This window comes from Carettochelys insculpta, chromosome 33 (genome assembly GCF_033958435.1).
Source record: "Carettochelys insculpta isolate YL-2023 chromosome 33, ASM3395843v1, whole genome shotgun sequence".
Classification (NCBI taxonomy): Eukaryota; Metazoa; Chordata; order Testudines; family Carettochelyidae; genus Carettochelys; species Carettochelys insculpta.
Window position 1 is genome coordinate 2,908,932 of NC_134169.1, and position 24,928 is coordinate 2,933,859.

At 52.8% G+C, this 24,928-nt stretch overlaps 3 non-coding genes across 3 annotated transcripts; 2 read left to right on the forward strand and 1 right to left on the reverse strand.

Moving 5' to 3' along the window:
• Nucleotides 1–9,468: 9,468 nt before the first annotated feature.
• TRNAP-UGG (transfer RNA proline (anticodon UGG)) lies at nt 9,469–9,540 on the forward strand. Its single transcript has one exon. It is a non-coding gene; the product is annotated as a tRNA-Pro (tRNA).
• Nucleotides 9,541–18,533: 8,993 nt separating this feature from the next.
• TRNAK-CUU (transfer RNA lysine (anticodon CUU)) lies at nt 18,534–18,606 on the forward strand. The gene has a single exon. It is a non-coding gene; the product is annotated as a tRNA-Lys (tRNA).
• A 3,960-nt stretch (nt 18,607–22,566) lies between these two features.
• Nucleotides 22,567–22,640, reverse strand: TRNAT-UGU (transfer RNA threonine (anticodon UGU)). The gene has a single exon. It is a non-coding gene; the product is annotated as a tRNA-Thr (tRNA).
• Between the last annotated feature and the right edge of the window lie 2,288 nt (nt 22,641–24,928).

Consider the following 24,928-nt stretch of genomic DNA (forward strand, 5'->3'; position numbering starts at 1 on the left):
CAGGTGGGACAGGCTGCAGGACAGGGGCCATCTCAGAGTCCCCCCAGGGCTTTGCTGCAGGGAGTCTTTTTCTTGAGAGCTCTGCCCTGGAGGCTGGGGAGAGAATTCAGGGTCAGGAAGATGAGCGTGAGGAGAAGCCTCTTTGACGTGTTCTCCTTCCCCACCACTAACTGCGCTGGATGGCAGACGTCCCTGTGGGGAAGGTCGAGTCTGATCCAGCTGGTACTGGGCATATTGAAGGCAGGAAAACAACAGCTTAAGGTTCTGCAATCCCCAATGGAACCGCACAGTAAATGAATCAGGATTCTCCTTCCAGCTCCCTTGGCCCAGAGCTGGAAAGCGCAACAGTCTGTGAGCCACTAATGCCTTTTTCTCTGGCGCAGGACTACCAGGCCATCTGCCACAGAAAACTCTCTTGAAATGTGCAGTGCAGCTGTACATGAAAAAGAGACCTGTTCTACCGACTGCACTGGCTCCGCGCTGAGGTCAATTTTGTCAGCCTTAATTTGTTGTGTCGATATTGTGGGAGGTGTAGGAAGTGTTGGGGAGAGCTGCAGCACCAGTGAGTGGCGAGATCAAGATTTCCAAATACAGCGTATACACACAGGAAGCCTATTTCAGATGCAGCCATTGGACACGCTATGGTTGATTTCAAAATAGGCTCCAGTCCCTGTCTTAGCAGCCCCTGTTCCCAAGAGCTGCTCTTACTCGTACAAGGAGGTTTACGCCTTTCAAAATAAGCCAACCCCGATTTATTTCTGAATTATTTCAAAGCAGCGGTTGCCTTGTGTAGACGCTGAGATAGTTATTTTGAAATAGCTTTGCTGTGTAGAACCCCCTTATGAACCCAGGGCTGTGACAGGCAGAGCAGCAGCTGCTCAGAAGACACCCAGCACTGCAAGTCAGGTTGTCACTTACCAGCATCCCAGGGACAGGAGATCTGGAATGGTAACTGAGTGAGGGGAATACAGGGCAGAGCCTCCCCCACACCCAGCAAAGCATCTGCATCCTGCCAGCTCCTCTCAGCAGGACTCTGGCCTGCTCCCTACAAGCCACTCAACGCCTTTCCTTGATCTTTGGACCTTGCTGTCTCTAGCAGTTAAGCAAAGGGGAACAGACCAGCACCCTGAAACTGTCTAGGAGGTAGCAAAGGGCTTAGTGTTAACCAAACAAACCAGCCAACCCACAGAGGAGCAGGGTTCTCCGAGGTGCTTTCAGGAAGGAGCAACTGGCAGTTGCAAGGACAGTATTACCCCTGCAGTGAGATCGCTGTCCCTCCCCCACAGCTCAGCATCCCACCTGCGCATTCCCAAACCCCCTCCCCCCACCATCCTGAGCCCCAACCTGGCTCCTCCCCCCCCCGCCCCAGTCTGTCTCTCCCATTCCCCACTGCCCTGAGCCCTGGCTAGGAATTCCCTCAGACCCTGCTGCCCCTCACCCGCTGTCCTAGGCCCCTGCCGGGTGTTGCCTCAGACCCTGCCTCTCCCCTACCCCCACTGCCCTAAGAACGACACTAACAAGGCCCATGTTCCCTGCCAGAGGGGTCACAGCATCACCACCTGCTGCAACGTGCTTCCAACGCAGGGACCCCAGTCTGCTGCCTGCTCCTGAGCTCAGCTGCTCCCAGCTCTCCCAGAGCACAGGGCCTTAGACCAGCAGCTGCCCTGTCTGCTCTCCTACCCACAGACACAGAGCCCACAGGAGCAGAGCCCACAGCTGTCACCCCAACCCCAGAACCTCTGCGTATGCAGCACTAAACCTGCCCACCAAAATGATTCACCTGCAACTCACTCACACCTGCTCCCGAGGTATCTCCACATGAGGTAAATGGCTCACTTGTGCATCACCACTTTCTCTCAGCAGACGCAGTCCATGGCCACGGCCTCCTCTTTCATATCCAGCCTCCACATCAAACGTGTGTCTGTTCCCACCAGGTGGGAGAGGAGATGCTCAAAGGGCTCTCATGAGCCCTTGCACACAGCTCAGCTCAGAGACCTACAGATCCCCCCTGTACATTGAGAGCTTTCTGGGGGGTAACTGTGAAGGAGGCGCTGCTCTCACATTACCTTGGAAGAAAAGTGTGGAGAATAAATTTGTCATTGGAGAATGTGGGTATTGACGAGACATCGAAACTGGCAGTTGCAAGGACAGTATTGCCCCTGCAGTGAGATCGCTGTCCCTCCCGCACAGCTCAGCATCCCACCTGCGCATTCCCAAACCCCCTCCCCCCACCATCCTGAGCCCCAACCTGGCTCCTCCCCCCCCCGCCCCAGTCTGTGTCTCCCATTCCCCACTGCCCTGAGCCCTGGCTAGGAATTCCCTCAGACCCTGCTGCCCCTCACCCGCTGTCCTAGGCCCCTGCCGGGTGTTGCCTCAGACCCTGCCTATCTCCTACCCCCACTGCCCTGAGAACGACACTAACAAGGCCCATGTTCCCTGGCAGAGGGGTAACAGCATCACCACCTGCTGCAACGTGCTTCCAACGCAGGGACCCCAGTCTGCTGCCTGCTCCTGAGCTCAGCTGCTCCCAGCTCACCCAGAGCACAGGGCCTTAGACCAGCAGCTGCCCTGTCTGCTCTCCTACCCACAGACACAGAGCCCACAGGAGCAGAGCCCACAGCTGTCACCCCAACCCCAGAACCTCTGCGTATGCAGCACTAAACCTGCCCACCAAAATGATTCACCTGCAACTCACTCCCACCTGCTCCTGAGGTATCTCCACATGAGGTAAATGGCTCACGTGCGCATCACCACTTTCTCTCAGCCGAGGCAGTCCATGGCCACGGCCTCCTCTTTCAAATCCAGCCTCCACATCAAACGTGTGTCTGTTCCCACCAGGTGGAAGAGGAGATGTTCAAAGGGCTCTCATGAGCCCTTGCACACAGCTCAGCACAGGGACCTACAGATCCCCCCTGTACATTGAGAGCTTTCTGGGGGATAACTGTGAAGGAGGCACTGCTCTCACATTACCTTGGAAGAAAAGTGTGGAGAATAAAGTTGTCATTGGAGAATGTGGGTATCGATCCCACTATCTCTTGCATGTGAAGTAAGCACTCTACCATTTGAGCTAATTCCCCTGGCTATATGCAAGGTGATTAAGCAGAGGTTCTGAATTGGGGTGTTAATATTCTTTTTAGAATGACGTCATATGAAATAATCATCAGACTCATTGCTCCTTGTCAGTTATCAGCTGCTTAAATCTGATTGTCTTCCCTACCTATGAGCTGTTCCAAATGTGTATTTACAACAAAGATATTTATTTGTACCCATGCAGCAAATCTACACGACAGCACCATTGGTGCCACCCATGAAAAATTCATTCCGCCCCAAAGGAAATTCCTCCAACCCGAGGATGGGCAATGTCTGAGGGAACACGGATGTGGCCTTGGTTCTCTGGTGGCTGACAAAGGAAGGGATGAGGGCTGCAGAGGTTGAGCCTCATTGGCTGCTGCCCTCCCACAATGGCCAGACCACTGGATGGAAGCAGTACAGAAGCTGTTATTCTAGATAGTTCTGCAGAAACCTTTTCTCCGTGCCCTGGAATTGAATGTGGGGAGGAAGGTGAGGAATCTTCCATGTTACACCACTGAGGGGACAATGCTACTCCTTTTGCCTGACACCTCTCAGATATTCATGTGATTTTTCTGGCCAAGTTTAGGAAACTGATATCTTCAGCCTGATGCACTCCCCTGTGGGACCAAGAGCCCCCAGAGTGCAGGTGGGCGCCTCCACTTTGGTCTTCATTCCAATTCCTCTCTTGTGGAACCTCTCTGATAAGAAGTGAGCCCAAAAGGCCTTCTGAGCCACGCTCAGAGAGGAGGAGGAGGAGGTGGTTAGAGTCTTGTTTTAGCCAGCTGGCAGTTTACTCTGCAGCTCTTCAAGCCTGCACCAAATCTTTGCAATTGGGCTCTGTAATTTGATGGCTCTCACCATTTGACTGTCAACATTTTCTCACTTTCTTATTTCTGAAGAAAGCTTTTGAATTTAGATTGTGCAGTATTGGCACAGTCTGCTCTTTTGGTTAAGAAGCTGAGAGGGAAGGCTGCTTCCAGTAATAAAGAAACTCACACAAAGGAAGTCAGTAGCAGACTCTTAACAGCACCATTCCTGGGTGCGCTTGAATCACCAATCTTTCCATTTAACAGCCACAGGACCACCACATGGCTGCAAAGCCACTCGCCAGCAGAACACTCGCCCTCTGCCAGCGTCAGTGCAGGATACTCACCAGACTGCATGCTGGGTAAAGCCTTCACAGCTGAGTGGTGTGGAGTAGCAGAAGTGTGCTGTGCCCATAACCCAGTGGTCAAGGGATGAAAATGGTTCTCTGCCAGCTGTAGAGACTTTGAAGATACCAGCCTGCCCCACTTCTGCTGCAAGTCTGCATCAAAAACTTTGCGACTGGGGTCTGCAATTTATTGTTTTGGGAATTTTACCCTCCACCTCGTCTTTCTTCTTATTAATAAATGCAAAAGGATTGGCCCAGTGGGCTCTTTTGGGTAAGATCTTCTGGGTACCTTGACCTGGGGTTGTGGCAGGTCCTTTGGAACTGGAAGAACCTGGGTGGATTTGGGGAGATTGGTTTACGTCTGGGTGAGGAGGATACGGGCTGTGGCACAAAGGAAGCTGGGTGTGCAAGAAAACTGCTTGTGTGACTTCTTGCTGGCCAGGCTGGCAACAGATGTGCTCTTTGTGACTGATTTGGTGCCATGTGGGGAGAACACCCAGTGCTGGGCTGTAAGCAGCCCTGTGTAGCAAAGGGGTGTTGCACCCCCATCCCCAGAAGAAGGGGACGCCTGCTGGAGGCCTCAGTGGGTGAGCCCAGAACACCTGGGCCCAGCCCCACAGAGACTGACACAGGAGACAGGACATGCTGATGGCAGGACCCAGGGCTCATTAAAAGGGTGGCCTCTACGCCAAGCAGAGGAGCCTGGCTGAGGTCCTGGAATCAGGAGACAAAGACCATACACCCAGGTGGCAGATTGGCCAGAAGGGCCCACCTGCTGCTTTGACATGACCCCAGAGGTGGAGACGACCCTCCTGCTTACCTGCTACTCAGAGGTCCTGGACTGACCTGAGCTCTCTGCCCCTCTATGAAGTCACTCCAGGGAAGGTCCTGATCTGCTGGCTGCCAGCTACCTGTGCATCCCAGACCGACCCAGGGGTCCAGGACCAGCCTGAGCCTACAGCTCTGCTGTCACTGCACTAGCCCAAAGACGTAGGCATGCCCGACTTTCCAGACCTGATGGCGGCGACTTACCCAGAAGACATAGAACTGCCCAACCTCCCAGATAACACGGCGTGGGACCTTGAGACAAGGGAGGTGGAGGTAGGAAGCAGCCGGGGGAAACGCCCCATCAGAGCCCATGTCGATGTGTTTTGGGGGATCCCCACTGACCAGAGCTGGTGTGCCTGTGCCCCCTCCCCATCTCCTTTGCCTCTCCCAACCCAGAGTGCCTTGGTGGTGTGCTTGGTGCTGTACCCTGCCTCAGGGAAAACCCACTGGCAAACTGTGTGAACCGCTCCGCCCTGCCCCTGGCCCAGGGCTCTTATATTGTTTGGACTGCCCCGCCCTGCGAACAAGCTGCTGAGGCTGATTAAAGGCTGCGCAGCCCTGCCCCAGGCCCAGGGCTTCTCCACAGACTGGTTGTGTAGAAGCTGAGTCTGACTAAGGGACTGCCCTTGGGCTGGGGCTTCTAACTTGACTGCCCACCTGCAGCCCTGTTAAATGGGACTGGGGCCCATGGAGACTGCTGTCTGCCCAGAACCAGGCAGTGCCTTGGTTTGGAGAGGTCTTGTGACCTGCTCCACCCCAGAGGGGGCGCACATGCCTGACCCAACCTCTACACCCAGTTTGAAGCAATTTGCCCTGTTTTGGCTCTCTCAGCTGTGCCCAGAGTATCCTCCTGTCTTCCAGACACATGAAGAGAGAGAGAGATCCAGTGCATGGAGAGGTTCCTGGCCACCCTATCCCAGTGACCCCTGCCTGCCTTGGGGACAGGGGCTTCTCGGCCCAGGTTAGGGAGTGTTGGCTGGGAAATCTCGGCGCAGCTAATTCAACACACTGCATGAGTCCAGGAAAGGTGGTATCATTGCACGTGGGCTCTCCCTGGGCCCTCTTCTCTGCAACAGTGAGGTCCTGGGTGTCCTCCTCACCCCGGCTGCCACCCTCAGCCACCCCCTCCCAGACAGCCACCCACCCAAAGCTCCTCCTTCACAGGCCAGCTCTGCGCTTTGGCTGTGCGGGGAGGAACCAATGGTCACATGGCAGCTCCACCCAGGCGCAGCCAGTGTCTCCCAGGACAGGACAGAGCAGGCCCGGCTCAGGCAGTGCTGCTGCGTTAGCTCAGTGGGTTTATTGAGGACACAGGCACAGCTGACAGCAGGGTCACTGGAACAGCCTGGCCCAGAGCTCCTGGAGCAGGGCTGGGAGCGTCTCACCAGGGAAGAACTTCCCCTTCCCAGTTCCCAAAGGCCCCATTGTCCTTCTCGCAGAGCGTGGAGAGCACGTGCAGCATCCCTCGGACACTCGCCTCCGCCGTCAGTAGAGCCTGCGGGGGGAAGCAGAGTTAGGGGGGAGCCTGCCCTGGGACTGACTCAGGACACCAGGGGCCCACAGGCAGGGTCCAGCTGGCATTCCCTTGAATTGTCCCACACCCGAGTGGCATGAATTTTCTTATGTGTGTCGAGGTGAGGGGGTGCAACACGCAGCTGACGTGTGACTCCTCCCCTTCACCCTGGTGCACATAACACAATTCATGTGGTGGGAGGGGGCCAAGGGGTCAGAGTGGGGGAAGGGCTCTGGGCTGGGACAGAGGGTTGGGGTACAGAAGTGTGAGGGCTCTGGCTTGGAGTTTGGGCTTTAGGGAGGTGCCAGACATCAGAGATTCGGGCTGCCGGAAGGGAGCTCTGGGTGTGGAAGGATCTCAGGACTGTGGGTGGGTGTGAGGATGGGGGTCCAGGCTCTGAGGTGGGGTGCTGGAGTTTGTTTAGGCTCTGGGTAGGGAGTGGGGTGTAGAAGGGATCCAGGGTCCTGGCTGAGATTTGGGTTTTTGGGTACATGAGGACACTGGATGGAGATCACAGATATGACACCCATGGAAGTACCTGCGAGCTGGTGCGCATGACGACCAGATCCCCCTCTCCAGCTCCTCACAGCAGCAGCTCTGCTCACCTTCACTCTGGGATGCCAGCAGCTTGAGGAACCAAGCAAGCGGCAGCAGGAGGTTGGAAGCCCAGGGCACAGCACTGAATCCCTGAGGGCATGTAAGTGGCACACGATCCCTCCGTGCAGGGCGGAGGTGGAGGGTAGGACGGGTTCCAGCACGGCCATTACCCCCAACAATGAACATCTGTTCCTAACACTTGCCTACCACTGGCCTCTCCCAGTGAGGCACCTTCCTGGATGGAGCTGGAACTCCCCATGTCTGTCTGCACCCAGCCAGGATGGACAGCAACACTCAGGATCCCATCTCCACCATGCCCTAAGGCCTGGCACTTGGGGAGCATGTTGAGAGCAGCCTGCGGGTGAGAAGCCATGAGCAGAGATAGCAGAATGTGGGGGAGGGAATGAGCCCTCTAAGAAATGACCCACACTCCCACAGGTGTACAAGCGTCTGAGAGCAGCGTTCCTTTTAATTTCATCTTTCCATGTGCAGAATAAATTGAACGTACACCAAGGCATGTGCGTGTGGGCACCACCAGTAAACACACACCCTGCCAGCTGCGGGTGCTCTGTTTATCAGCTGGGCTGCATTTGAATTTCTTCTGGATGGCCCCCCAAGCACTCAGCTTCTAGAAAACACTTGTTAAAAGAAAACAATAGTGTGAGCTGCAATCTCTCAAGAAGGGCAGCAAGCCGCAGAGGTAGCTGCACTTTGACGAGCCACTGATGCTGAGAGGCTTCCAGTGGGCTGTGACAGGTGAACACACCTGAGAGCCGTGCTGAGGCAATTCTTGGTTATGCAGGATCTGGGTAGGTCGGGGAAAGTGGAAATGTGACATTGATTCTCCTTTGGATTCCGTTTTACTAGGCCCCCTTGATTTGAACTGGGGATGGTCTCGAAGTGGGGTATGTCCAACCCTAGGAGGGGTAAAATTAACAGCTCTGCCCTGGCCCTTCCCTGTGCCAAGACTGGCTAGACTGGGGCTGAGCCATCCCTGGCCCATCTCTGCATGGGGAGTTCTCTGCCAGGATATGGGCACTGTGCCTTGAGGGAGGAGCCACTGCAATCATGATCCATATTCCACTGCTCTCAGTTGTGCTGTGTGTACAGGATGGAGAAAGTGCATGAAAGACTGGAAGAGCGTGTGGTTGGAGGTCAGGATTTTCCTGTAGAGTTCTATGGCTTGTTAATTTTGGCACTAAAGCAGAGGGCAAAACTCTGCACAGCTAAGGATGTAGATGTGCGATTGTCGAGGTAGTGAGAATCAGTCAGGTGCCTGTACCCAGCCCTGCTACAGCTGGAGAGGTTCCTACACTGTTAGAAGACGCAAGGTCGAGTTCTCCACAAGGGGTCTCTTACACAATGCAAGGCAGCACTTTCCCTTGCATGACCTTATTTCCATTTGCTGCATGCAGGACACATGGTAAAATTACTCAGGTTTGAGCAAGCTCACGAGCAATCCAGCAGACCACAGGCTGCAGGGTCCCACGCCCGCCCCAGATTTCTGTCAGGGTTCCCATCAGAATGTGCCCAGCAGCAATTTTTGTAATTTGTGTGGGAGGAAATGACGGGAGCTGCTTCAGGCCACAGCATATGGGGTGGGTTGGAGGGATGACTTGGCCTATGTCTTTGCAGAGCTTTTCATAGAATCATAGAAACATAGAACACTAGGACCGGAAGGGGCCTCGAGAGGCCATTGAGTCCAGTTCCCTGCCCCGACGGCAGGACCGACCACTATCTACACCATCCCTGATAGACATCTATCTAATCTGTTCTTAAATATCTCCAGCGAGGGAGATTCCACAACCTCCCTTGGCAACTTATTCCAGTACTTGACCACCCTGACGGTTAGGAACTTTTTCCTAATGTCCAACCTAAACTTCCCTTGCTGCAGCTTAAGTCCATTGCCTCTTGTTCTCTCCTCAGAGGCCAAGAAGAACAAGTTTTCTCCCTCCTCCTTATGACATCCTTTAAGATATCTGAAAACCGCTATCATGTCCCCCCTCAATCTTCTTTTTTCCAAGCTAAACAAGCCCAATTCTTTCAGCCTTTCTTCAAAAGTCATGTTCTCCAGACCTTTCATCATTCTAGTTGCTCTTCTCTGGACCTTCTCTAATTGCTCCACATCTTTCTTGAATTGGGGTGCCCAGAACTGGACACAATATTCCAGCTGAGGTCTAACCAGCACAGAGTAGAGCGGTAGAATGACCTTGGAAAGGTAAAGTTAAGTGTAGGATTTACCAGAGCACTGGGGGTTTATTGAAACCTGATTCTGTGGAAAGCCCAGTGCTTCCTTCTCAAGAAGGGCTTGTTGGTCTAGGGGTATGATTCTCCCTTTGGGTGGGAGAGGTCCTGGGTTCAAATCCCAGACAAGCCCTTGTTCTACCATTGTCTAATAGCTGATCCTGATGGTTTTGGGGCTCATGTCCTCTTTCATGATTTCTCGTGCCTTGTTCACAACACACCTGCTAATGCATCCCAGAATCATGTTTGCTTTTTTTGCAGCTCAACTTGGGCAGGAAGTTACAACAACATCAGTTTCATTGGAAAATGTGGGTATCGATCCCACAACCCTTTATATGCGAAGGAAGTGCTTTACCATTTGAGGGAATTCCCCTCTGGAAAAAAAAGTGTTCTGCCCCAGCCACCTCATTGCTGACTCCTTATGTCCCTCTCACTCCCCTGGCTCCTTTCCTAAGATGATCCTTGTTAGCCCAGTTCCTACCAGCTGGCTGGCTGAGCTGTTCAGACAGTGCTGCTAATAATGCCAAGGAGATGGTTTCAAGCTCTATGTGACACCTTGGGCCATCTTGACGAAGTGGCCTGGCTACTGTGGACAGGGAGGTTCCATCACGCACAGGGAGCTGTGCAGTGCCAGCCTTGTGGGAGGGCTGTGTGGGGATCCCTGCCTGCATCACAATGCCACTGCCTGGGGCTGCTGGTGCCTGGCAGCCTGGCTTTGCAGTGCCTGGTGTCCTCTGAACAGGTTCCACTAGCTGTGTCACCTCCCTGGGCTCAGAGTTTCACTGATCTACATGGGCAGGTGATATACATGCAACATGGGTGGCTCTGTGAGCTGCAGAGGTCTGTAGCATGTGGTGCTTTGGCAGATGCTTCATTTCTGAGAGCAGCTGCAGAGGAGATCATGGACAGTCAGTGTCTGTTGGAGGAGGGGTTCACATTGGGGCTCTGGGGCATATTTTTATGCTTTTCATTACTGGCCATGTGAGTGATTTATTTCTAGAGCTGTTTTTGGAGTGCCCGATCTGGGTGTGTTTACTAGCCAGAGCTGTTAGAAAGCACCACCAGCACCCCCAGGCAGTGGCATTGTGATGCAGGCAGGGATTCCCATAGAGCCCTCCCACAAGGCTGGACCTGCACAACTCCCTGTGCATGATGGAACCTCCCCATCCAGAGCAGCCAGGCCACTTAGTCAAGATGCCCCAAAGGCTCACCTGGAGCTTGAAACCGTCATGATGATGTTATTATCACCAATGTTGAAACCGCTCAGCCAGCTGGTTGGAACTGGTTTTACAAGTGTCATCTTAGGAAAGGAGTCAGGGGAGCCGCAGGGACATATGGACTCAACAATGAGGTGGCTGGGGCAGAACGTTACCTTGCCCAGAGGGGATTTAGCTCAAATGTTAGAGCGCTTGCTTAGCATGCAAGAGGTAGTGGGATTGATACCCTCATTCTCCAGTGCAGGCCTTTCCCCCAAGGCAACAGGAAACCACTTCCTTCTTCTTGGCTGCTCCCCAGGAAGCTCTCCATGGAGAGGGGCCATTTGGAGGTGTCTGTGCTCAGCTGTGTGCAAGGGCACAAAAGAGCACTTGGAACATTTTCTCTCCCCCCTGCTTTGGGGATTCTGAGCAGTGGGGGAGGGGTAGCAAGCTAATTCCAGAGGCCCCAGGGACCCTGCAGCTGCTTCTTGCTCCTTTCTGAAAGGGCCCTTGTGAGCTGTCACTGTGCAGGCTGGCTAGCTCAGTTGGTGTGAGTATGATTCTCCTAACACTAAAGCTGCGTCTACACGTGCACGCTACTTTGAAGTAGTGGCACCAACTTCGAAATAGCGCCCGTCGCGTCTACATGCGTCGGGCGCTATTTCGAAGTTAACTTCGACGTTAGGCGGCGAGACGTCGAAGTCGCTAACCTCATGAGGAGGTAGGAATAGTGCCCTACTTCGACGTTCAACGTCGAAGTAGGGACCGTGTAGACGATCCGCGTCCCGCAACGTCGAAATTGCTGGGTCCTCCATGGCAGCCATCAGCTGGGGGGTTGAGAGATGCTCTCACTCCAGCCCCTCTGGGGCTCTATGGTCACCGTGGGCAGCAGCCCTTAGCCCAGGGCTTCTGGCTGCTTCTGCGGCAGCTGGGGATCTATGCTGCAGGCACAGGGTCTGCAACCAGTTGTCAGCTCTGTGTATCTTGTGTTGTTTAGTGCAACTGTGTCTGGGAGGGGCCCTTTAAGGGAGCGGCTGGCTGTTGAGTCCGCCCTGTGACCCTGTCTGCAGCTGTGCCTGGCATCCCTATTTCGATGTGTGCTACTTTGACGTGTAGATGTTCCCTCGCTGCGCCTATTTCGATGTTGGGCTGAGCAACGTCGAAGTTGAACATCGACGTTGCTGGCCCTTGAGGACGTGTAGACGTTATTCATCGAAATAGACTATTTCGATGTTGGCTGCACGTGTAGACGTAGCCTAAGAGTGGGGTCCCAGTAAGAGGGAGGGCCAGAGCTGACAAGGTCTATTCTGTCTGGGTGGAAATGGCCCATGATCAGTAGTTTGGATCAAAAGAGGAAAAAGTAAGTCAGATCACACAGGGGGATGTGGCCCATTGTCAGAGTCTAATGTGGAGCTGTTAACACCCAGGGCAGAGAAGCTGCTTTTGGAAGGAGCCAGCTACTCCCAGTCTCTGTTTAATCCTTGGTTGATGGAGTTAAATTTGCAAATAAATTGCAGCTCAGAGATTTCTCTCTCAATTTGATGGCATGTATTATATTAGGAGATGTGCAGGTAAAGGAGCCCCTGATGGTATGGTTGCTGTTAGGTCCTGTGAGGATATTTGTGGTGTAGATATGCGAGAAGAACTGGCAGCAAGGTTTGTTGCAGGGCTTGGTTCCCTATTTAGTGTAACTATGTTGTGATCTTTAGTTGGTGGTGAGGAGTTGTTTTAGGTTGGCAGGCTGTCTGTAGGCGAGGACAGGCCTGCCTCTCAAGGGCTGTGAGAGTGAAGAGTCATTGTCCAGGATGGTTTGCAGATCATGGATGATGCGTTGGAGAGGTCTAAAGTAGTGGCTGTTAGTGAGATGGCCAGTGGTGTTCTCTTGTTTTCCTTGTGAGACCACTTGCAGCAGGTGGCTTCTGGGTACCTGTCTGGCTCTGTCAATCTGTTTCCTCACTTCCTTCAGTGGATATTTTAGTTTGAGGAAAGCTTGGTAAAGGTCTTGTAGATGTTTGTCTCTGATGGAGCAGAGCAAATATGGTTGTTCCTTAGTGCCTTGCTGTATACAATGGATCATGTAGTCTCCTCTGGATGGAATCTGGAGGCATATAGATAAGCAAAGAGGTCTGTGGGTTTTCCGTATAGGGTGATATTTAAGTGACCATCGCTTATCTGCACAGTTGCAGTAGTGTGCAGGAAGTGGATCACTTTTGTGGACTGGTCCAGACTAAGGTTGATGGTGGGGTAGAAAATTGAAATTCTGGTGGAATTCTTCAAGAGCCTCCTTCCCAATCAATGAAGCAGTTGCAGATGTTCTTTCAGCGAGCTTTCTCTATTATTAATCTTAGCGTCTATATTTGCTGTATGGTCCTTTTATCTTTCCCAAATCCCACCTGCTTGCCTGTTAGATGTTCTTTTATTTTTGATCTCAATCTCTCCATCAGCATCATCAGCAGTAGCTTGCCTAGAGGACTTGTTAGGACAAACCTTCTGTGCACTGCCTTTCTTGTGTATTGTCGCCAGCGCGGTTGTTGTCCATTCCTCAGTGGACTTTCCTTCCTTCCATGCAATCTTATATAGTCGGTGTATTTCCTGACACGTACTTTCTCTGCTGTTTTTGATCATCTAGCGCATGATCTTATTTCTCGAGCATTTTTTTTTCTATAGTCGTACCATTACTCTTTCAAATTCTTTCCTTGAAATATGAGATAAAGCTCTGCTATGTGCCCACACCTGACTCCCTGCCAGCCCCAACACTTGCGGCTGCCCAGCTTTGATGCTGTTTGGATCTTATAAGGCACTGGAGGAAGCTCAACTTGTGCTAAGTGGGGTCACACAGACCAGGCAGAGCTGTGAATGACTGAGCCCAGCAGCACCAGCTGAATCTCCCTCCAGGCAGGAGGAAGTGTGGGGAAGGCTTTGGCAAGGAGAAGTCAAGTGCAGCTGGGGTTTGTGTGGCGGGGGTTGGTTGGTTTTGTTTTTGTCTAAAACTCTGATATGTGATGGTTGCCTTTCCTCCAAAGATGAGTTTTGCAAGGCCGAGTGTTGCTCAGGGAGCAAGAAGTCTTGAGTTGAACTCCCTGATGCTCCCGCCACAGAGTGTGTTTGCTGCTCTCCCTGACTTTGTGTTCCCTGCGTTTCTCTTACCATCATGTGCCAACAATGCCCAGATGCTTTGTGTATTGGACAGACTTCTAATTCCCTTCAACAAAGGGTTAATGGGCACAAAACAGGCATCAAAACACTCCAGATCCACAAACCAGTTTGTCAACATTTTAATGGAGTGACCATTCTATTAATGACTTAAGAGTATGCATGTTACTGAAAAAAAAAAATTCCCACCATTATTCAAAGGGAAACAGCTGAGCTGTCTTTTCTACTCAAATTCGGCACACTAACACATTGTTAGAACTGGGATGGGGATTTTCTGATTCAATAAAGGGGCTTATTTGCATACTTGGCTTAATCTAATTCTTTACCTCCCCTCCACCCCCAGCTTCCACCCCTCTGCTCTGTGATTTGCAAACCTTGATCATTTTTTTCTGAATTGCCCTCCTTGATTACTGTTGTAGGTTCTCCGTGCCTTTAATATCGAGTCTGTTTTGTATGGCTGTGGTCTGCAGAAGTGGGTCTGTCCCATCAAAGTTTGCCTCCTAAATTGTTTTCCTTGTCCTTAAAGCGCTACTTGACTGATTTTTGTTTTGACAGAGTGGTTTGTGACCTGTTCCAAGTGGGAAGTTGGTTTCTTCCTTCAGGACTGTGAAGAGAGCTTGGAAATGACCTTGGAAAGGTGAAGTTAGGTGCAGTACTTCTCAGAGCACTGGCTGTGTGTTCCAGGCTGGTTCTGGAGTATGCCCAGTGCCTCCATTCTGATGGTGGCTTGTTGCTCAAGGGGTGGGAGAGCTCCGGGGCTCAAGTCCCAGACAAGCCCTTCTTCTGCCTTTCTCTGATATCTTACCTAGACATTTGGGGGGACCGATGTCTTTTTGCATTTTTTCCCTCTGTTCATTGCTCAGTATGATGAAGCAGCCTTTTGCTACTGGATGGCTCAGCTCAGGCATTAGCTCTATTAAGATGTTGTCCTCCCAGCGTTTATGTCCCTCCTTGTCACTGGGGCAGCACCACTTGCTGGCGAAAGCCGCATATGTCCAGCTTCCGGCTTTGCCTTTTTCCTGGATAAATTGGCATTTCCCCCTTTCTAGGCTAGAGTCCTTTAATTCATTGTCACTCCCACAGTGACCCAGGCAGTCCTCTTGTTCCCTGCCACAAGCCACATCTATGCCACACCCTCAGTGGCTGTTGGAGGAATCCCTCCTTCTGGTTGCAGCTCAGCATGGACTCCACATGCAGCACTTCTCGGCTTTCGCTTCTCAGCTTCCACTTCTCCTTCCCTGGACTGCTTCCTACAACTCCCCTTCATTTGGCTGTGCTGGCTATGAACCCTCATCCCTACAAGGGGCTGCCCTTTACCTGAAGCCTTTGTCTTTCCAGCTTCCATCCATGATTTCTAGCCCCATCTGCTCCTGCTGACAATCTCTGCTGCCAGCCTCTTCCTGCAGCTGCAGCCTGGGCAGTGATTCAGCCAGACACTTAGACACTTGAATGTCACTGAAGAGGATTTCCAGAGTTCCACAACAACCTCTGCAGAAGTGCTGGGGACCATGGCTGGCTGGGGCAGTGGTCTCCTGTGTTTATCAGTTCCCTGATTCCTGGAGCTTTGAGGCCAGCAGAACTGGGGAGGAAACGGAGATTAAAGAAAACCACTGGAACTGCTGTGGAGGGCAGGTGCCACTGGCAGGGTGATCCTGCTGCACCTCACTGTGGGAGGTGTGTGGTGCAGTGCGAGCTTCTGGGGGGCTGGCTTTGTGCTTTGGGAGTCTGGGCAAGCCCCAGCCTCACCTGGTCCAGACCCACTAGGAAGCCTGTCCCTTATGTAGAGGTAGTGACCATTAAGCCTTCCTCTGCCACAGGGACTGGAGACCTGGGCTCTGGTTGGGTGTTCTTGGACAGCAAGAATTTTGGTGGTCAGGTCAACAGAGTGGGGACAGGACAAGACCCCTGTGATGAACAACATCTCCTGGGATGGGGAAAGGCTGGCCAGGCTGTGTCCAGGGCCCTAGTCCTTCTCAGTCAGGTGAAGTAAGTAGCCAAGAGAGAGGAGGGATGGAGATGGGCAAAGCCCCTTTCCAACAGGCTGGCTAGTCTCACCCCATGTGCATGCTGGAATCTCCTCCTATCAGGGCTCTAGATTGCTCCCTGCCAGCGAAGTACACGGTGGCAGGGCCGTCCTTATCCATATGCTGACTGCACAGCTGCATAGGGCACCTCAGCATTTCCCATTTCATTCCATTCATTGCAATGGGAGCTGGGCACCTGAGTCCCCAGTCCCAGCCCTGTCTTCCTTCTGTGCTGTGTGGGCCAGGCTGCCAGGGAACAGAGAGGCCCTGGGGATGCCAGACCTGATATACAGGCTCGGGGACTCTGCGTAGACAGTCCTGTGCCTCCAGCAAATCCTCCAGGGGCTGCAGGGCATTGGGTCGCAGCAGTATCCCTTGTGCAGCAGCGTAGATTGGGGGCATATCAAACTCTGGTGCAGCAATGGGGTGGTGCAGTGGGGTAAAGCAGGTTCACCTCCCACAAACAGCAGCTCCTGCGGGCGAGAGGAAAGTGGCTCCATGCACTCCCTGCCACTCGTAGGCACCACCCACCACTTCCTATTGGCTGTGTTTCCCCCTTCCTGGCCAATGGGAAACGCAGGGGCGATTCCTGCAGTTGTGATTTCCCCCTTCCCTACCTCCCCCAGGGGCTGCAGGGGACGTGTCAGACACTAAAGAGAAGAGTTGAGACTCCACGGCCAAGCAGCAGGGCACAGAATTTCCAAAGTCTGGAGAAGTGAAGCAGGACCAGCGTCAGTGGGAGCCACAGACTCAGAGGGCTCAAAAATTGGAAAGGACCTGAAGTGCCCATCGAGTCTAGTCCCATTTCCTCACGACAGGACCAAACACCATCTCTAGTGGGGTGAGCAAACCTCAGGGGGCCTGAAATTCCATAAGGGGGGCACAGCCCAGTGAGCTGCTGGGTCTCAGGCTCATCCGCCTCATTAAACATGACAAAATCTGTGACTGTTTCGTTGTCTGCGTCATCATATTTATACACCGATGAATGAAGTTTTTCCGTTCTACAGACTTGTTTTCTTACACGCGCCCAAATGGGCTTTTATACATGTGAACATCACTGACATTTCTGTAGGTTCCGATGACATGAGACAGGTTCTGGGGTTGCTGCTCATTTCAGGGAAGAAAAGTGGGGACCAACGTAAAAAGTTTCCTTCTTTATATTTATCCAACTTCTAAAATATCTCCAAAGATGGAGATTTTGCCCTTACCCGAGGCAATTTATTCCAGCGCTTAACTGCCCTGACAGGAAATATCTCCGAATCTCCAACCTCCCTTGCTGCAATTAAAGGGGAATTCAAGTTAACTAAAATTAAAGGGAAGGAATTTTATGATTTGTAGCTGTATTCCCAATTGGATAGATTGATTGATTGATGTTTGGTGTCTATCTATCTATCAATCTATTGGTCATTACTCTGGCCAGATTAGGGATTGGAGAACTCACTGCTCAAAGAATTAAATTTAAGCTTGAGAGAGAAATAAAATTGTGCAATGTGCAGACCTGAGCACAGAGTTGTTCTGCATGTGAATTATGATACAGACCCACAAGTGTGGACTTTGGGTCCTTTCCCTTCCAGTCACTGTATTAATGTCCTCCAAACACCCCAGGGGCGTGGGGCTTTCTCTAGCCCTGGGCGCCTTCCAGTGCAGACCAAGTGCCTGTCTGGTGTGCGCTTTGGTGCCACACTCCCGACTGCACCATACAGGAGGCCTGTGATCTGCAGGGGCGTCAGATGAGACGATCTCTGCAAAGAGCCTGTGGCACAGAGCAGCCTCTGGTGTTCCCATGTGCAGCCGGCTAGAGCCCCAGAATGTCCCTGAGAGAGTGGGGGTGACACAGGGGTAGCAGCTCAGCCATGCGAAGGGGCTGCCAGGGGCAGGACATGAGCCCTGCTGGCCAGGGGCAGGTGTGGGAGTGACATCACAAGGGCCTTTTACAGCACCTCAGCTGATTGGTTAAAAGAAGTTGGAAGGTGATGACCTCATAGAGAGTCCCTGACACCAGCCATGTGGGACAGGCTGCAGGGCTGGGGCCATCTCAGACACCCCCGGGGCTTCCCCACAGGGAGTCTCCTTCCTCCGCTCTGCCCATGAGGCTGGAGAGGAACCAGGGTGAGGAAAACGAGCATGAGAAGGAGCCTCTTTGTCCCGTTCTCCTTCCCTCTTGACTAACTGCGCTGGATGACGGACGTTCACCTGGGGCAGGTCAGAGCCTGATCCAGCTGATGCTGAGCAAATTGAAGGCAGGGAAAACACTCGGTTAAGGTGCTGCCCTCCCCAGTGGAACTGAAGAGTGAATGAATCAGGGTCCTGCTTTCTCGTCCCATCGCCCATTGTTGTGAAGCACAACAGTCTGTGAGCCACGAATGCCCCTTGCTCTGGAGAGTCACTAACAGGCAATTTACCACAGAAAACTCTCTGCAAATGTGTGTTCAGTCTGTATGAAAAAGAAACGTTTTCTACTGACTGCACCGGCTCTGCGCTGAGATCAATGGTGTCAGCATTCATTTGTTGGGCAGAAATTGCCGTAGGTGTGTGAGGTGTTCGGGAGATGTAGCAGCACCAGTGAGAGGCTTGGCCAAGATTCACTCCAACAGCCTGTTTTCTTTGCATCTCACCTCCTGCAGCCCAGATAACAAAGACTGGAGTCCGGCCCTTGTGAGCACTTTGCCCCACACGTTTGACTTTTGCCCAGCTGACAGGCACATTTGACTCTTTCTACTCTGTGATAGGCTGTATGGAGTGTTTTATTTGTGGCCTGGCTAGCTCAGTTGGCAGAGCATGAGACTCTTAATCTCAGGGTCATGGGTTCAAGCCCCATGCTGGGCGCTTCCTTTCTTGCACTAATGTTCTCAGCCTAACAAACAGTTTTCACTGTTGTCCTGGCCTCTGGCAGGAAATGTGTGTTCTTCTCCTTGGCTCTAGTACAAACAAAGACAGCACGAGGAGGAGTTGTGTAGACATTCTGCAGCCCTCGACTTGGAAGTAGTGGGGTCTGCCATGGCAGGAATCAGCTCTTAAAGCTGCAAGGACCTGGAAACCCTGAATCAGGAAGCTGAGACCATGCAGGCAGCAGCCACACCATGAGGTGCTCCTCCAGAGACCAGATGTAAGCCAGCCCCCTGAGTGCCCCCAGGACTCCCCCACCAGGCCATCCCATGGCTCTCAGGCCTCCAGCCATTGGAAGAGGAAGTGGGGCCCGTCCTGCACTGAGTCTGAGCTCTGTGAGCTCTGGAGTGAGGAGGAGGTGCTCCACGTAATGGGAAGCAAACAATGGAATGCAGAAGTGTTCAACCAGCTGGCCAAGGGCCTGACCACTTGGGGTCACCCTTCCTGCCCACCTCACCATATCAGGCGTAAGGTCAAGGAGTTACAGCAGGGTTATGCCCGGGTGCAGGACTCAGCCATCTAGTCTGGGGGTTGTCCCCAACACTTGCCCTTATTACCGGAAGCTCAAAGCCATCCTAGGCCCCAGGGACACCTACTCTCTCCTGGTCTTCCTTGACGCCATGGCTGAGGAGCCCCAGCAGAAAGTGAAGCCTGAGTGAGGACCAGAGCCCAGCTGCAAACCCCCAGGGCCAGAGCAAGGACCATCTGGCCCAGCACCCAAGTGACCAATCGAGGAGGTTGAGCTTTTGCTGGACATCCCATCCCACAGCTCCAGCCGGACATCTGCCCAATGGTCATTCCCAGACCATGGCGATGGACTGTCAGGCACGTACCCCCACAGGGCACACGCCCCCAGGGCATGACCCTGGCATGCTAGGGCCCGAGCACACCGCAGCCCATGGATAAGGCTACGGCCACCAGCACCCTCACCCTCGGAAAGTCCCATGTGCCCCCTGTCTCCCCGCATGTAAATAGTTAGTGTATATAGTTATCCCCCCATTGTACATAGTTAGTTCTGATGGTGTTTGTTATGTTCCATGCTCAGAGGCGAGAATTTAGGATGTTTAATGAGGAATCATTTTCATTTTTCACAACCCCCGCATGTGCTATGTGTGGGGGGCAGTGAGCGGGTGGTGGGGGTAATGTGTGGGTGTTGGGGGCAGTGAGTGAGTGGTGGTGGGGGTGGTATGCTGGTGGTGGTGGGAGTGTGCAGGGGAGGCCTGGATGGTGCTCACTTGATCCCCCAATCAAAGTACTCCCATAGGGCCTCCCAGACATGGACCCATTCTTTGGGGGCGTGAAGGCTACGGGCAGCAGCCCAGCTCACCTGTCCTCCTTTGGGCACCCGGAGGTGCAGCTGCTGGTACTGACACATCCATGGAATGGCTCTAATGCCACAGAGCACCTCAGCACAGCCTAAGAACAAGGGAGGACAATGACTACATGTGGCCAGATGGCTCCCATAAAGAGCCTCCCCCGGCCTGGCTTCTCCCCTTCACCAAACCCACCCCCAAAGCAGCAGGCATGCTGAGGCCAGCATCACACGGTGGTACAAAATTGGACAATCCCCAAGTGGGGCCTCTTAACTGTGGGGCTCCTTTTAGCTGTGGGACAGGAGCTGTGGCCCAAAGACGCATTCCCCAGCTGCTGAGAAGCACAGAAGAACTCAAGTCTTGTCCAGGGTGGCACAGTCGAATGGAGACCTGCCTCAGGGCCTCTAGCTGGTGCTGTGGAAGAATCTATTGCAGTCGGGGCAGAGAAACATTCATTCCCCTCTGGCAAGTATCTGCTCTTTTCCCAGCTGTGCACTGCCCAGCCCAGGAGCTGGGAGGGACCAGAGCCCCTGATTCAGCCTTGGGAACAGGACTTTCCTTCGAGACAGCTGCCCATGTCACTGGGTGCAGCTCAGCCAGGGCTGCCCCCACCTTGCCACACTGTCTGGCTCGGGCACTGAACCCCTGCACCCTGGCGACAGGGTACTGAGGTGAGTGTAGCACTGTTGGTCTGACACTGGAGGTGGGCTGGGTCCTGTCAGGCAAATTAAATCATCCCACCCCCACCCCCCACACCTGTGGCAGCCAGAGCTCAGGTCGGCCTCACAGAGTTGGCCTGTGCTTGGAGTCTGCCCAGCACAGGCGCTGGGAGGCAGCAGGCTCAGCCGTGCTAGAAGTAGCATCACACAAGAGGACTGGAACTCAACAAAGCTCAGCAGGATGGTGCCTATAAAGGCTCAGCGAGGATGGGATTCAAGCCCTGCAGAGCACAATGGATTAGCCGTCCATCCCCTTCACCACTCGGCCACCTCACCCAACGTGCCTGGAACTTTTCCATATGTCCCAACTTCAGCCCTGCCAGGAAGTCTGGCCGGGGACACAGGATGGGCAGGTTTGGCCCAACAGGGCTACGCTCACTCCTGTCCCCTGCAGTGCTGCTTCCTGGGGTGAGCAGGGCCCTGTGGTGCCCTGGCCTGGGAGCAGCACAGCCCGGCCATGACCATTCTCTACTCTGGGGCTGGGCCCTGCCCCAGCTCTGTGTGTGTGTCCCTGCTGGGTGGGTACAGAGCAGGGCCATGGGCAGGGTCTGCAGCCTTTGTGTCTCCTCCTGACATGCTCTGCTCCTTTCCAGCTGCTCTGTTAGCACAGCAGCTCCAGCTGGATTGGCCCCTTCTCTGCCAGGCCTGTCTGTGAGGTAGGGGGCTGATGGGAGGCAGGTTCAGGAGCAGGCTGTGGCTGGGAGGGAACATGTGGGATAGGGCAGGGGCACTTGCCTGCAACAGCTTCTGTTAGAGGAGGGGCAAAGATAGTTCTGGGATTCCCAGCCAGTGACATCAGTGAGGGAAAACCCTTCAAGTACATGCCAGGAGAGAGCTTCTGTGCACCAGCAGCAATGCATCTGCTGGGCTCCCCTACTGGACAACAGGGTCTGGTTTAACTTCTTCTGTCACATGGGTGTTGGGCTTATCAGAGAGAGAGGCTACAGGAGAAACAGATGAGCCCTCAGGGGCAAAAGAGAAAGCAAGAGAAGCAGAGGAATGCAGGCTCCTGCCTGGTTTTGAAACAGGGACCTTTTGCGGGTGAGGTAAATGTGATAACCACTACACTACAGAAGATGTACTGGGTTTTGGGTGCTACCTTGCCCTCTGGTAAATTGCATCCTGAAGCCACGGCTTGCCCTGCCACATGCGGATGGGGGACCTTATGGAAATTGAGGGGAGTCCTTTACCGGCTCAGCTGCTAGAGGAGAGGGAAGCAGCTGCACTCACAACTGGGACTTTCAATAGCAGCTCTTCCAGAATTGAGGTCCCAAGTGGTTATGCAAATGAGACATGCAATATTTAAGTCTGCACCTCATTTGTATTTCTCATTGGCCACATTTCCATGCCACTTCCAAAAGGGCTGGGCAGTGGAGCCACAGCCTTCCTTTGTAGATGCTCAACAGGACTTTTTGAAAGAGCTGCGGCTTTTTTGAAAAAAGAGCTCTCTGGTGCAGACATAGCCGTGGGGAAAAAAGTAGAAAAGCAGAGCCAGGCTCCAGCCGAAACATTTGCAACAGCTGATAACAAAGAAATGTGTGTGTGCAAAACAGAACACGAGAATTCTTTTAACAACTACAGAACATACAAATGTTTAAACTCCAGTTTTCTTCTCTCTCTTCACACTTGCTTCAAAAAAAGTAATTCTCAGCACACTGAAATGTCTATCAAAAGGCTCCCCTAAGAACCATGGCTTCACTTTTGAAAGGGAAATGCTGATGAGGCTCTGCCATTCCACACAGAGGAGCCAGGAGCACTGAGCTTTTAGCAGCCCTCCCCACATAAAGGGGATCATCAATGTGTATTTTGCCAGGTCATAGCTAACTTGCCCAGTGCCACATCCTGTCCACAAACAGGGGACCCCATGAAGGCACCACTGGGAGTTGAACCCAGGATCCTCTGCTTACAAGGCAGGTGCTTTAACCAGCTAAGCCATGGTGCCTGCATCTAGGCAAGCTCTCCTGTCTGCCTGCACCTGACTCCCACCAGCCCCACCTGGACCTGCTTCGCTCTGCTGGAGTTTCAATCCTGTCAGGCAGAGGAGCTGGGGAAGTTTAACTCACAAGGGGGGGGTGACTCTTTGCACAGGTCTGTGCTCAAGAATTAGGTGGTGTCACTCAGGGGTATAAGAAACTGTCCCCCACCTCCGGAAGAAAACAGACCTACTCCTGTGCTCAGACTGCCATGGCAACCACAGGGCCTTCATGGTCCACATTGGTTGGGGAAGGTCCTTAGCCAGTGAAGACCCAGAGGACAGGTGTCCTGTGACTGCTGTACTGGGGAGACTGTGGTCAGCGCTGGAAGCTCCCTAGAAATGGGGAACTGGCGACATCTGAAAGACTAGGTAATCATAGCCCATGACCCAGGTTAATCTTTGTTTTAAACAGAAATGTTTAAGGCCAAGGAGGCCGGGGTCCAGCAGCTTTCGAACCCAAATGGGCTGTTTCTTTGCAGGGGCAAATGTAGGAAATGGAAGGGGACACTGGAGAAGCTTCGCTCCTGGCTTGACACTGCCTTGGAAAAGAAGGAAAAAAGACCCCACTTCTGTTGGAGAATGTGGGCATTTATCCCAAAGCCTCTCGCATGCTTAGTGAGCGCTCTACCAATTCAGCAAATTCCCGTGTCTGAGCATAATTTCTGACTCACCGATCTTATTCCAGAGGCCAAAACATCCCTGTGGCCGCCCATGACTGCGGCTAAGGGTCGCAAAGGCTGTGTTTGCACAGCAGTGTTGTTCCTGAATAAGCGGTTCCAGAAGAGGGATTCCAGAGTTGTTGATTCCGATGTAGCGCAGCTGCACACAACGTGGAGTTTGAAATACTGCTCTGCTATTTTGACATTCAGCATCTACAAAAAATGGAGCCAGTTTTGAAGCTCCTGTTTCAAAATAGCTATTTGAACTAGCTCCAATCATTATCCCAGGAGATGCCCAGCCAAGACTCTGCTCTCTCTCTCTCTCTTGCTCTGTCTCCTTTGAGCTCCTGGCCTTAGGCAGGAAAAGTCTCTTCTTGTCCTCAGTTCTAGAGGGGAAAAATTGGGATCTCTGTCACCCTCAGAGAGCAGAAGAGGATTTTCTTCTCTTCAGTTCGATCCCCACATGCCCCGAGAGGGCAGAAAACAACCCTTCGCCAGCTCACTGTCCTCCTCAGCACTCTGTCGTGTTTTGTCTTTCCACATCAGCTCCATTTGTGACCAGGACCTATATATGATCTTCACATAGCCAGGAAAGGAGGAGATCTGAATTTGAGCTATTCACTTACACAAGGACAAGGGTTCGAGCACTCTGCCACTTGAGCGAACTCCTCTGCCTGGGAGCCCCAAAACAATTTGGGAGGCCAGGCTGGCAAAACCCACGATGGCAGCATCTGGGTTCCCAAGCCGCACAAGCCTCTGGAGGAGCAAGGCATTGATTGCATGGACGACCTGCAGGGGAAGGACATGAGAGAGCACTGGTGAGGGGTGTGCGGGGTGTGCCTGGCCCTCACCCCCGGGCTTCTGACTGCTGCTACGCTGCCTGTCAGTGCTTCAAAGTCAGCAGCTTTGAAGTTCCCAAGGTGGCCATTACGATTATGAAGTGCTACATATGCATCACAGCACCTCATTAGCCTCCTCTGACATGCCTGCTTAGCACGCCCCATTGGAAGGAGGGGGCTTGTATGGAAGCACCCAGAGAGGAGTTACTGACACTGAACGCAAACCCAGCAATACCTGTTGGATGACATGGTATACGTCACTAGGTTCTCCCCTTCTTCTTTGTAATCACTGCTGAGGCTCCAGGCAGATGGGAGAAAGCTGCCCTTCATGCACAAATCATCTGCCTCCCTTAGCAGCGGTAGCTCTGTGGGTGGGAGAAGCCAGGTCTGTGGGAGGCAGCTGTAGGGTGCACCTGGAGAGAGAAAGTAACAGAGAGAAAGCCGTGCTAGTCTGTATACTATCCCAACAAAAAAGCAGTGAAGTAGAACTTTAAAGATTAACAAAATAATTTATCAGGTGAGCTTTCATGGGACAGACCCACTTCTTGAGACCACAGCCAGACTGGAACAGACTCAATATTTCAGGCATAGGGAACCAAAAACAGCAATCAAAGTTGACAACTTCAAACTCTCTCAGACAAAGAGTTAAGGGGAACAAAACAGACATCAAAACATTCCTGATTCACAAACCAGTTAGTGTACATTTTAATGGAGTGGGCCATTCTGTTAATGACTTAAGAGTTTGCATCTTGAAGAA